General features: G+C 39.3%; 1 long non-coding RNA gene across 1 annotated transcript; it reads right to left on the bottom strand.

Annotated features, from left to right (window-relative positions):
- Nucleotides 1-10,571: 10,571 nt before the first annotated feature.
- LOC306890451 lies at nt 10,572-12,360 on the bottom strand. Its single transcript, XR_013786275.1, has 2 exons — nt 11,874-12,360; nt 10,572-11,171 (listed from the first exon to the last, which is right to left on the bottom strand). It is a non-coding gene; the product is annotated as an uncharacterized lncRNA (long non-coding RNA).
- Nucleotides 12,361-14,660: the final 2,300 nt, after the last annotated feature.

A 14,660-nucleotide genomic window follows, 5' to 3' on the forward strand; every position in this document is an offset into this window, starting at 1 on the left:
TGCCTATTGTCATCTCCACCTTGGCCCGTGTTCTGCTGTGAGACCGGTTGAAGCGTGTCTGTGGTCCGGCCTCAGGATCAGGGTAGGGTATCATCATATAGGGCAGGCAAGGGTATCCTCTGTCTCCCAGCAAATAACCATAGAAGTGTCCTGTAATGTTTGAGGTGCTTTGTAAATGTAATAAAGACTACAAGCATTTGTCTAACAAAACGTACCCTGTTGAAATTTGTTGCACAGTGTTGACTCTCTAAATATTCTGGCATCATGTACAGACCCAGGCCATTTTGCCTCAACATTAGTGATGAGGTGGGTTGCATCACATATTACCTGTGAAGAACAATAAGTTTATTATTTGTAACACCAATATTAAGGAGCCAAAATATAGCCATTACCTGCACATTGATGCTATGCACAGACTTCCTATTAACATAGTCTCCCTCATGGATTGATGGAGCTTTAATAGGAATGTGGGTGCCATCAATGCACCCAATCACGTTTGGGAACCCTGATATTAAGATTAAGAACAAGTTTAAAAAGTCTGTGTAGCCTTTACGTGTATGTGTGTGCAGTCAAAATAAACCTATTGAGATGTCATTTAATTGAAGTAGATGACAGAATTTCTGAGAGCAAACCTGCCACCCTGTGGAATTCTTCTTTAATAAAGCGCACAGGTTTATGGCCAGGGAACTGTACAAAAGTGTGTAGAAACCGTTTCAGTGCCATACATACTGTACGAACTGCTCTACACACTGTTGCCTTTCCCACATGCTCTGCATCGCCCACATTGTAGAGAAAACTCCCTGTAGCAAAAAAGCGCAGAGCAATACAAAGAATTTGTTCGGCGCCAAGCGCTGACCCGCGGTTTGTCACGTTTGAGATGTGTGGTTTTAGTAGGTTTGTTAAATAAATTAACGACTGCCTAGAAAAACGATAGCGCTCCTGCAAATATTCGTTAGGATAAGAAAATACATCGATACGTGGTCTTATCACCCTCTCACGGCGAAAAAACCCCCGTATAATCTGTGCCTCTACGTCCACAGGATCCTCATCGAAAGGGGAAGCCATGCTCGGAAACCTCTCTGAAACAAACTAACCCTGCAACATAACCTGCTCCGGAGCAGGTTATCCTCAGAGAGTCAGTTGCTATGGTTACTTACATAACCCGAAAGTTACCTCCGTTTTTGGAACCGAAAGCAGAGGTTATCCGCTTACTTACTCCTAAACTTACCCGGGTAAGTCACATAACCTGCTTTCTGGAATACACCCCAGGCATCATGTTTGACAGATAATTCAACATGCAAGACTGTTATGGCTGGAAGGGATACAGCCACCTCCACTGGGCATGCGCATTTCAATACCACATCATTTTTGTCATGCTGTCAACAGTTAATTACTATTGCTTTTATCATTGTAAGGTTTGGTGTAGGATTGGGGTTTGTGTAGGTTTTGGCTAATAGATTATATTGTCATTTTATGGCGAGTTGCTGTGTCCCTTCAAGCCACAACCATGCAAGACTGACTTGATGAATCATTTGATCGCTGTGACACAAGACACAGAGCACCAGTTTCTACATCTCAACACCAGATACGGAAACACTATAAGAAATGTTATAATCCAAACATCAAGTCTGACATAAAAAAACACCTGAGGCCTCGATCCTATCACTGTTGAAACAAAGCTAACAGTTCAGAGTTTTAAAACCCCTCCAAAAATACAGCAAAATCTTTAAGGCCCCCATATTCAGTATACTGCATACATGATAATGTGTCATATAATAAACACTTATCCATTTGTAAAGGAAACAGATGTATGGGCCATCACACATGAAAAAAGTAAACAATGGTTTTTGGGAAACCAGTGCTGTTTTTGGAACACTGGTATAGTAAATATGAAACTATGCAGCAGATTATGACTATTGCCCAATATGTTTGTTTATGGGTCCATTAAGTTGGGGGGGGTTAAAAGGTGGCCCTGATTGGTCACCTAGTATCATGTTATGTTTGGTCACATGGTCAAGGAAAGGATAAAAGGGAAATTAAAGACATGCTCTGTTTTTTGCCTTTTGAGGAGCTCTCGCTTTTCTCCTCTGACTCATCTTAGTCGTAGGACGTCGTTCATGTCCGTACTGAAGTAACACAAGTTGCGCTGAACCAGATCGCAAAATATGGTGCAGTGCCTGGTTGTGGAAGAACACAGTCGCATGCATAACCTTCCTTTGGATTCCGACATTAGTAATGTGTTATGGAACTGAAGGAGAACCCAATTGCAGGCAGCGAAACGGGGATGAAGGGGTTAACAAATAGACTTTAATAAATACAGAAAACAAAAACCCACGAGGGGGTAAAAAGACAGTACACAATAACTAACACGATAAACTGATTAACTGAAAACTAAACACTCAACTAGAACAACTATAAAACACTAAGACTAAACAAACACTCACAAAGACTAGAATAAACTTAAGTACTATACACGACAAGGCTTCTAGGAAAGTCAACGAGGCTACTAGTACGGTGTAACAAATACAACGAACCAGCACAAGACAATGAACACGAGGATGTTTTAAAGGGAGACAGACAAAGGATAATTAACAAGGGTCAGGTGCGGGTACTGAAACACTCAGGGAAGGTTAACGAGGAAACGAGATGGCGGGAAACACTGACGAGACACGAGAAAGCACATGGCATGTCAGAATCAAAACAAAGCCATGTCTTTCTCACACAAAACCTAAGGCTATGCCATGACTCCGCTGCAAGACCAAGAATAAACATGACATGATAGCGGAATCATGACATAATGCATGGTTGAAGTGTATTTTTAAGACGTTCCAGCTCACATGGGTAAAACATCGAGCGTTTGTTGGCTTAAACCTCGGATTCCTTTGTGAACAAGCCACAAATCAAAGCTGGATTAAAATGGCGCAGCAGTCTTATGAGTAAAACATATCTGTACAATGCTGACTATGGCTTTGTTAGAAATTGCCTGATAGCCCTATTCGCAAGGGATTAGTATTACCTGGGGACTTCTTGATATTTGTAATAATTGCAGAGGTTGTCTGTGATCTTAGTCCCTTATGAATCGGCATCTCTGTGATTTGGAGGGCTCATATATCATTTTCAAGGTTTTATCCACCGTTTGCGCATTATCGAGGCTGTCTACAAGTGTTTATATTATTTCTGGTGCTGGGTCATATCCGTATCTGCAAGCACTGTCGTTTTGGCCGGGAATGTCACGTTTGTTTATTTATCATGAAAACTTTCATAACATTTGAGACCGTGATAGCGGTGATCTTCTGTCCGGTTCGCGAGTCTTAAAGTGCTGATAGGTACGGTCATATATCGTTAAACACCATACAACTTTAGGCTATATCTATACGCAAAGCCTTGCCATCGCATCCGGGAAATCAGTCTGTTACGTGTCTAACCAATTTCACAGAAGCTGTAACTTAAGTTTACTACGCAAACTACTATCCAAATCATAGCAGTGGGCGTTTACTTTCAATTCTTCTATGCGGCACGCCCATACAAACCTAACACGTTTCTCCAGCCGGCCTCAAAACCAGGCTAAAACATAGCCTATTACTTATTGATTTTAATGTTTAAACCACTCCAACCTCATAAGTAGACCTCACACAACAGTATAAAATAAGTCGGTTGTTGTATATGGTGCACTCTGTTACATGTCTTTGGACTCTTTCTGCCTGATCTTCTAACACTATGAGAGTCATTATGTGGCCCATGGCGAACAGTTGAGGACGCACTGACATAAGAGATTAGTTTGTTTATTGCTCTGATGTATTTTTCCTCACAGAGAGCTCACATGTTACAGATGCGTTTGCACGGAGTGTTATATGGATAGAGAAAACCCAAAAGCGAACCACAGTCAAATAGTCTTTAATGGGAAAACAAGGGAAACGCCCGCAGTGGCAAACAAAACAGAAATCCTCCCGCAGATAATCAAATGAAAGCAACCGGAACAGCGTCCGTAGATGGGGGGAGAAAGAACCACTGATCACTAGTCCCTCGGGAGAAGACGCAGCGGGCGGTCAGCGGAACCCCGAAGTGGCAATGGCCAAAACAGCCGTAGCACTGAGCAGACACGGAGAAACAGGTTAGAGCATCAATTGCAATATCTGCAACACAACGATACCCGGGAAGACAGGAGAGCTAGGGCAGGGTTACTCCTTTCATCGGAGAACAACAAACAATCTGACAAAGGGATAGAGGAAAGAGAGGAAAGAAGTAGCAAGCGTAATTACCGGGAAGAGAGTACAGGTGCGCGGAATCTGGCGGAAGGCAGGGGGAAACAAGAAACAGCTGGAGGAGAGTGTGATGAGTGTGTGCGTTAAGTAGGTGTGCGTGTGTGCAAAATACCAAGTGTGATCTGGGGCCTGTACCATGAATGTAGCTGAACAAACTCAGGGTAATTGGATTAGTTTTGGGTTGACAAAACCAGACCAACGTGATCAAGCTTTGTTGGTACCATGAAGCAGCTCGTGGAGTTTCTTTGTCAACTCAAGCTTTGATCCTGAAGCTAAGATTAGTTTGCGCGCGCGTGCACATGAACGAGTGACGTCAGCATGGCTAAACCAATCGCATTATAAATGGATAAAGTGATTTCCACAATATGAACACAAAAATGAATTTCAGCCATGGACTGATATGTTTCTGCTGTCTACGCAAGAGAGAAGTGTTTCAGAAACACTGCTGATTGCGTTAATGCGCAACACTATAAAGTACACATATTTACTGTAGTGCAAACAGGATCCGCGGGGTCCTCGGTGGAACTATAAGGGGTCCGTGTACTTGCGGGCAACTTTTTTTATGTAAGGCATGGGTACAGAAATATTACAACAAATGTTCATTGAAGCTCCCGCATATTGCAATTTTAACCCTCGTGCGGACAAAAAACATCCATTCAGGCAGCAGAAGCAAGAAAGTTAACCTTACATCTGCTTCATCATTTCCCTTCCGAGTACACATGAGAGGAGTTGCGTGCAAATAAAGTTCATTCTCATATATTCTGAACTTCTGTACAAATTTGTTAAAGCTGTAAACGGCTAATTTGACAGGCAAATGACACCACAACGCTTCTACATTGTAAACTCTGACATCGTACGTGTTTAAAATCAATAAATGCGTGTCAAACAAGTTGCCCAAAAAATAACGCGGACTGGTTGCATGTCGGTCTCCTTTTAGTCTGATATGATGCAGGAAAAAAACTAGTTTATTTTTTTGCAGAAAGACAACGGAGCTCAGAATTATAAATAGCGGTGTGTTCTGCAACACAGAGAAGCGGAAGAAAATATAAGAATAACACTTAATAAAACGGCCTGCTTTTACAACAGAATGCATAAGCCTCTACCTTTAATAGACTAGTCTTTGCGCCATTAACCAGGGTCAGTCATTTCATTGAAGCCTTAATAAAAACTACGGTTCAGGACAAAGAAAAATGTCCTAATACACTGAAACTGAAAGAGTTTCTAGATGTTCTGCACCACAGACAAGAATGTAAAAAATGCAATGCAAACACACGTGATACAATAAAAGTGGAATATAAGTAAGTAAATTGAATTTCATGTGAGTATAAGGGATTTTAAATCAGATTTTACCTATATAGTAAACAATATTTGATTTTATATTTGTAATATATATTTTTGTATTAGTATTTTTATTTTATTAAACAGTATAAAAAATAACTAGACATTCTAACACGCACTGTGAGTCAGTTACGTCATCTATATGTTTCTTTGCTCACAGCTGATTGGTCAAACTTCAGTCTGAGATCTTGAATCTAGAACATAGCCTGCCCCGGAGCAGGTTAGCCGTGCAGCGTAAGATACCATGGCGACGAACACCGATTAAAGCAGAGCTACTTTCATGGTACCTAAAACCCAGGGTGGCCACAAACTAAACAGAAACATAGCTGGCTAGCCACCTAAACCAGCTTCATGGTACAGGCCCCAGGAGAGGGAAGCAAAGGATAGGAAGAAAGACAGGATCATAACATAGAGATGATGTTTTACTTGAGTAGCTCATGCTTCACTGCTCTGTATGTGTTTATAACTCTGTGAAAAAACACATCGCTTGATCAAGAGCTCTTCTTCATAATAAAGTAACTCACTATCAATAAACATCAATTTCATCATCATCTGTCTCTGGATTCTGGCAGTGTTTTCTCAAGGTTTGTTATGGCTGTTTTAAATGCGCTGCGTATTATAAAGATGTTTATTTGACTTCTGATCTTCATCACTTTACAGAATCTATTGGACAGGTGACAATAAAACAAACTCCCTCACCACTGCTCTCTCAAAGAGTACAACAGGTTCATATAAAGTGTGAAATAAGTAGTGTTGCCTGCTGTTGTGGTGGGAGTGGATGTCTCAGCTGGTATCATTAGATATCTGGAGAAGCTCCTAAACTTATGATTTATGGAGCAACACAAGTCCAGTCTGGAGTATCATCTAGATTCAGTGGCAGTGGATCAAACACAGATTTCACTCTGAGCATCAGTGGAGTTCAGACTGAAGATGCAGGAGATTATTACTGTCAGAGTTTACACAGTGCTAGTAGCTATGTGTTGACACAGTGATAAAGAGTCGTACAAAAACCTCCATCAGTCAGACTGAACAGTGACTGCACTGATACACCTCACACATACTGCAGCTGCTGAGAGGAAAAGTTAAATTATAATGATTGTATTTTATATTGGATTATATTTAGACAAATATTTACATAATCACACTATCGGTCAAACGTTTTTGAACAATTCAGTGAAATATTTCTCATAATTAAAACATTTGATCTAAAGGTGTATGTTAAAACGTAAGAAAGAGCTTTTATAGACAAAAACGTAATTTTGCAAATATAAATGTTTCTCAGTTGCAAAACAAATGTTTTTTTATTTTTATTTAAATGTATGACATTGACTGAATAATGAAGAAAAAACAGCCACAAGCTCAGAGTAAATGGAACCTCCTTTAATATTGTTTAAAAAGCATCTCAGGGTGAGACCTGAAGAAGTTGTTTGATACTTGGCCAAATGTGACTAATCTTAAGGTACTAAAATATAAAAAGTTGTGTTTTTTAGTGGCAAAATAATTCCTGTATAGTTACAATACTCGTCCCTTTGTTTTATTTCATAATTTTCATGAGTTTAGTTTTATACTAAATTGTGAAAAATATGAATAAGTAAATTAGTATGTGTTCAAAACATTTTGACCGGTAGTGTATAACATTTCAAATGTTTATTTATGTATTAGATTAGATTAGATTAGATGAGATTCAACTTTATTGTCATTACACATATACAAGTACAGTGTAACAAAATGTAGTTTAGGTCTAACCAGAAGTGCAGTTAGCAAGTGCAGGATATACAGTTTGAATAAATACAGAATACAATATGGGAGAATATAATACAGTGGGCATGGATTATAAAAATATTTTGCAGTAGGAATGTTCTATGAAAATATGACAGTAGGTATATACTATGAACAATATATACAGATGACTGTATACTATGAACATTAATGTACAGGTGGATATGATCAGATAATAATTTAGACTAAAATAGTGCAAGTGACTTAGGTATGCATAGATTATTGACATTGGCTATTAAAGTTGCAGTGCAATAGGTGAGTTAATGCAGTTGTTGAAGTTACAGTGCAGTGGATGAGTTAATGCAGTTATTAAAGTTACGGTGCAGTATACGAGTTAATGCAGTTAATAGGTTGGAGTCCAGAAGATGAGTTAATGCAGTTTATAGGTTACAGAGCAGTAGATTAGTTAATGCAGTTATTGAAGTAACAGTGCAATAGATGAGTAGATGCAGTTAATAGTTACCGTGCAGTAGATTAGTTAATGCAGTTATTGAAGTTACAGTGCAATAGATGAGTGGATGCAGTTAATAGAGTTACAGTGCAGTAGATAGGTTAGTGCAGTTATGGAAGTGGTCCATTAGTGCAAATGAGCATTCAGTTAAATATTCCTGGTGTGCAAGTGAGCAGTATAGAGTGCAAATGATGCTGTGTGTGTAAACAGTCCGGTAGAGCAGATACATGAAGTACTGGTGTGTACAGTTCAGTCATGCATGGCAGCCCTGTAGTGCAATGTAAACAATGTTATAGCAGCATTGGAGTTAAAGGTAACTGAGGTAGTGGAATCAGTGGGGGGCAGAGTTCAATAATGAAACAGCTCAGTTTCTTAGTCTGCTGGTTCTTGTCCGGAGGCACCAGAAGCGCCTACTGGAAGGCAGTAGAGTAAATAGTGTATGAGCGGGGTGAGAGGAGTCCTTGAGAATGCTGCAAGCTCGTCGCAGACAGCGTTTCTTCTGGATGTCCTCAATGGTGAAACAGTTGGTCAGGATGCTCTCTATCGTGCAGCGATAGAAGTTCACCAGGATAGTTGAAGACAGTTGGTTCTTCTTCAGTGTCCTCAGAAAGAAGAGATGCTGGTGAGCCTTCTTGACCAGGCATGAGGTGTTGGTGGTCCAGGACAGGTCCTCCGAAATGTGAGTCCCCAGGAACTTAAAACTGGAAACACGTTCAACAGCCATCCCATTAATGTGGATGGGGTCGTGTGTGCCTCCTTTCGCCTTCCTGAAGTCCACGATGATCTCCTTTGTCTTGGAGGTGTTAAGGAGCAGGTTGTTGTCTGAGACCTCATCCCTGTATGCAGTCTCATCGTTGTTGCTGATGAGACCAATCACTGTTGTATCGTCTGCAAACTTGATGAAGGAGTTAGATCCGTTCACAGGCCTGCATTTGAGTGTGAAAAGGGAGTAGAGAAAGGGGCTGAGTACGCAGCCCTGTGGTACACCAGTGTTGAGGGTGGTGGTGGTGGAGCAGATGTGGCCTAACCTAACAAGCTGAGGCCTGTTCGTCAGGAAGTCCATAATCCAGTTGCAGGTAGGGTTGTTGATGCCTAGGTTTCCAAGTTTGATGATTAGTTTGGAAGGGATGGCCGTGTTGAAAGCAGAGCTGAAGTCTACAAACAACATACGTGCGTAAGTGTCCTTATTGTCCAGATGTGTGAGCACAGAGTGCAGCGCCATGGACACTGCATCATCCGTGCTCCTATTGTTGCGATAGGCAAATTGGTATGGGTCCAGTGTGGGTGGTAGGGAGACCTTTAGGTGTGCCAGGACCAGCCGCTCAAAGCACTTCATAACAATGGGGGTGAGTGCTACAGGGCGGTAGTCGTTAAGGCATGTCGGGTTCGAATGTTTTGGGACTCACACACATCATCAATACCTCACACTGAAGCTCCTTGTCCAGACGCTTGTAATCTCTAGGCTGGACGACTGCAACACTATTCTTGCTGGTCTTTCTATCAAAGCCATTCAAACAGCTCCAGCTGGTTCAGAACGCAGCAGCGGCTCATGAAAGTGCCGATGTGACGCCCCTTCATGTATTTGGTTCAGCAGTATGGTTGATGATGTCGCACAGGTTGTGGAATAATAACGTCTACTGTACAGATCCATTGCTGAACTAATCAATCTGTTCAAATCAAATGAATGTCAGATTATTGCTGTAAAAAACTAAAGTGGCATCTGAACACTATCTATTTTGGTTCTCCAGTGTTTCATTCACAAGTTTCCACTTTATATTTTCAGATTTTCTTGACAAACAAAAAAACGTAAAATAGTATTTATATCTATAATGAATGTAGAATGTTTATTTTGCTCAAGAGCATCTAAATGTACATGTCACACTAAAACAAAACAAACATCAAGAGCTGTAGTGTAACACTTCAACTTTGCAATACTGTTTACAAATGAAACACTGAATTGTTGAACTATGCGGTCAATGACGGAACTTGCGACCATAATAATTTAACAATGCTTTTGGGAGATGCACCCCAGAATAGTTCAGTGAACAGTAGTTACGTGAATACTGAAGGAGTCACACAAGAAGCGACCAATGAGTGCGTTTACATTCACATTCTTACTCTGATGAAGCTTAATAAACTGAGAACATTTTTATTGCATATGCAGGTACTGCAAACTCGTAAACTGTAAACTCTGTTTTCTGCAAAGCCGGTTTTATGATATGCATGTAAACACGTGAAAACAGATTTCTGTTATAAACTGATTTTTTGTCGATTTCTGTTTATTTTGCCCATGTAAACACACTCAATGAGTCTTATATCAGAGTAAAGATGTCCCTGTGTTTAAATAATGCTCTTGTCTTGTGGTCTTGATCCTGTATTTGATAGTCGGGTTGTCGTCTTTTGAAGTATTTATTTATCTTGCTTGGTTTTGCCCCTCTTGGGAAGTTTTTGTTTTCAGTTTTTTGTATTTAGTTTTGGTTAGTGTTTTCCCCCCATCGTGGGTGTTTGTTTTGTGTTTGTATTATTATTATTAAAGTTCATTGTTTAACCCCTTCATCACTGCTGCCTGCTATTGGGTTCTTCCTTCCACGTTCCTGACAGAAACTGATTTGCAGTTATTCATTTGACAGTTTCGTTTAAAAATTTGCTTCATCTGCAGGTGTGTTCATGGTTCATTGAGTGATGTTTATTTAAAAAAAACATGATGTTCTTATCTTCACAAAAGACAAAATGAGTCAAAGTCAAAGATTCAATATGATTTTATTTGTTGAACTTTAAGAAAACACAATCAGCAGTGAATGAATAAAGCACACATGCACTGGTGTGAGATGCTGTTTGTGAAAAGCAGAGCAGATGTCAGATGAGAGAGAGACAATGAATGAAGAAACACATGTGAAACACGAGTGAGACTCAGATGAGAATGAAGTCAGAGAGAGGGAGAGAGAGAGAGAGAGAGAGAGAGAGAGAGAGAGAGAGAGAGAGACAGAGAGAGAGAGAGAGAGAGAGAGAGAGAGAGAGAGTCTATGAACACTGATCTTGTCTCTTGAGTTCTCTAGAGACTGTTTGACTGTTATCTTTGTGTTTGGCCTCACAGCTCACTGAGACCCCTGAGCTCCACTCCTGCTCAGAGAGAGTCAGACTGCTGCTCCAGCTGTACAGACCGTTCTTCTCCAGGAGCCCAACACTGCTGTCCTGAGATCTGCTGCTCCCGTCCACCTTCCACATCACACTCCAGTCTGAGGGGAAACCCTTGTTGAGCAAACACATCAGTGTTGCTGTTTTCTTTGTGGAAATCTCTTCACTGGAGGGCGGCAGGACGCTCACTGTAGGACGAGTGAAGCCTGACAAACACACAATTGTCACAAACTATTGATAAACATAAAGGATCAGAATTATAAATTAGTTCACGATAAAGTCTTCTATAAATGTTATGTTTCGTTCATGTTGATCTGAATGTTTATACAGAATTGAAAATTTTTCAACCACTATTACAATCAAATTGAATCTGATGTTAAATCAACATAGAAAACATATTACCGTACAAATATTCATTTTAATAAAGTATTAAACTATAAATACTAAACATAACATACCTGTAACATCAACTGTCTACAAAAAATGATAACTACAAATGGTTATCAATTATATAACTTACTGTATATTAAATATCAAATATAATTACAATTTCAAACCGTTTTTGTAATACAAATTCATTTTTTTGATATTTTCAGTGCAAGTTTTATAAATTTATTGCACACTAAACTAATCGATTTGTTTTATCCACACAAGTCTCATCCCCCATTACTGCTATAGTCCATGGGGGATGAAATCGGTTTGGTTACTGACATTCTTCCAAATACAAAAATAAATTAATAAATAGCGTTTCTCTTTCAAATGTTGAAAGTTTCCTTAGTACACAAAGTTTTTTATTAAACCAAATAATGACATAAAAACAGTCATTTCATTTTATATTTAATAGTTGATCTCCATATTTAAATGCAGAAATCTGTGTATTAATATTATTATTGAATGTTTTTACTTACTGCCAACATCCAGTCTGGTGCCGCTGCCGAAAGTCCACCACAGTGATACAAACTAATAGAGCGACTGTACAAAAACCTCTGAACGCTTCAGTAACTATAAACACATCACAAACACATCTTTACACTTTATCACACATTCACACATCATACACATTACATTTCACTTAATCTCCTGGTTATTAATGACTGTGTACAAAAATATGATCTTATTTTACAAATGCTTGTGTAATTTTTGACAAACTCTCACAAGTTTTAATTCTCATATCTGACTCTCATAACCTAAATCCTCAAAGAATGAACAAGGACACAATATTCAAAGTTAAAGCAATGCAGTCAAATTGATGATGTGATGATACAAATACAACATCATGATAAATAATATAAGAAACATATGCACATGACATATAGTGTATTAAATATATTATCTTTTGTTACGATCTAATAGATACATAACACCTCACAGTCCAGTGTTGTCCAATTTTGGTGTGTGTTGATGTAAATGTAGAGATTGAGTTTGCATTGTGATCACGTGCTTCAGTGCTCTGAGAGTGTTTATAGTGCTGTGAGTTTAACACTTCATGACTGACAACACAACACAACACAATCTTCATCATCACACAAACCAACAAGAACAACAATGACGTTCAGCATCATCTTCATCTGGATACTTTGTATTCAAGGTATAGTTTTTCATATGAATGTGAAATTACTCAAAATGTAATTGATTGTTAAACTATTTTAAACATTTTCTGCTTTTCTCTGTTTGACAGGTTTCAGTGGACAGATAACTGTGACTCAAACTCCTTCTGTTAAAATGGTTCAGACCGGTGAATCTGTCTCTATAAACTGCAAAACCAACACACAAGTGAGCAACGCTTGTGTCGGTTCATATACTTGTATGGCCTGGTACCAGCAGAAACCTGGAGAAGCTCCTAAACTCTTGATTCATTCTGCAAGTCAAAAACTGTCAAACACTCCATCTAGATTCAGTGGCAGTGGATCAAACACAGATTTCACTCTGAGCATCAGTGGAGTTCAGACTGAAGATGCAGGAGATTATTACTGTCAGAGTTTACACGCTCCTAGTGGTTATGTGTTGACACAGTGATAAAGAGTCGTACAAAAACCTCCGTCAGTCAGACTGAACAGTGACTGCACTGATACACCTCACACATACTGCAGCTGCTCATACAACACAAACACACACAACACTGATCTCTAATAACACTTTACTGATATATATAGTTATGAAGATTATCAGAAATGACATTAACATCCATACTGACTGCTAAAGTATTAGATTATTTTGACATGGTGATAGTTTGTTTTATTTGCGTCAAATTCCCCTAAATAATAATGAACATATTATCATCAACAAATACAGTCACCTCTATATTCAATTTTTTCTCTGTGTGTGTGTTTTCTTGTAATCCAGGTTTTAGACGACATATCTAATGATCTTTATGAGATAAACATTATGATCAGATGCACCAACAGCCGCTGTTCATCATCACCACATTTGTCCAGAGTTCAGTGTTCACAACAGTCCATTCATGGTTTATGTCAATCATAAATGTTACACGCACAACTTTATAACTTAACAATAAATATATGGTCTATTTGGTTTACAGTATCAATATCGGCTGAGAAGTGCATGAACAGCACACAGTGTCATTTTATACATAATATTCATGTGTGAACTTTGATGACATTATAAAACCAGCAACAATAAAGAAGTTAAACTTGAGTGTTTCAGTTCAGATGATTGAACCAATCAAACATTGACACTGAGAGTGTTGAGCTGAAAATCACATTTGCATTGACAGGATGAAGAGACTCTGATGTTCTCAGAATAGATCGGCTCTGTCTCCAGAGATCATGTTCACAACACAACACCTGCATTTCACATTTACTCACACATGAACCTTTACACAACTATTAAAACTATTGAGAATCATGATACAGGACATTCCTGCACAAACACTACATGTGATTTTCTCTGTTGTCTGAATGAAGCTGTTAGACACAAATGAAACATGTTCAGAAGCTTTATTGAATGTTTCAGTAAACACAGCACACTGAAAGATGTCACAGAGGTTTGACACACGAGCTCTTTCAGTATTGATCTGCTGCACTACACTCATGAATGATGTCTGATACGAGTCAGCAACACTCACAGACACTATTGTGGTTCTAGTTTATAGTCTTTTCCTCTACAAACATACACCCCTCTCAAATTTAAATGTGCTGGCTAAGGCTGATCGTAAATTTAGTAAGATTGTTATTCACGTCGGCACAAATGATGTTCGACTCCCGTCAATCGGAGATCCGGAAAAAAGATAATATTAAAGAGGTGTGTGAGCTTGCAAGCATGATGTCAGACACTGTAATATTCTCTGTCCCCCTCCCTGTTTACCGTGGTGATGAGATACATAGCAGATTATCATATCTAAATGGTTGGTTGTCTGAGTGGTGCCTGCAAAATAATATAGTTTTTATAAATAACTGCAATAGTTTTGAGGGCAGACCTGACATGTTGAAAAGTGTTGGTCTCCACCCCTCCTGGGCTGGAGCTTCTCTTCTGTCAAGAAATATGGATCATATTTGATCCTGCAGTCTCAAAGAAGCGGTCCACAAACTCCAAAACGTCGGAGTGACCCTGGCGTAAACAGAAGATGAGCCTGGGTCGCTCGCCTTGCCTCCATCTTGCCTGCTGGGTTCAGTAATGGCTCGTTCGTTCTGTCGTGAAAAAGGGTGAATGTGGTGGAAGAACCCAAGTGCAGGCAG

This window comes from Barbatula barbatula, assembly GCF_947034865.1.
Source record: "Barbatula barbatula genome assembly, chromosome: 25".
Taxonomy (NCBI): domain Eukaryota; kingdom Metazoa; phylum Chordata; class Actinopteri; order Cypriniformes; family Nemacheilidae; genus Barbatula; species Barbatula barbatula.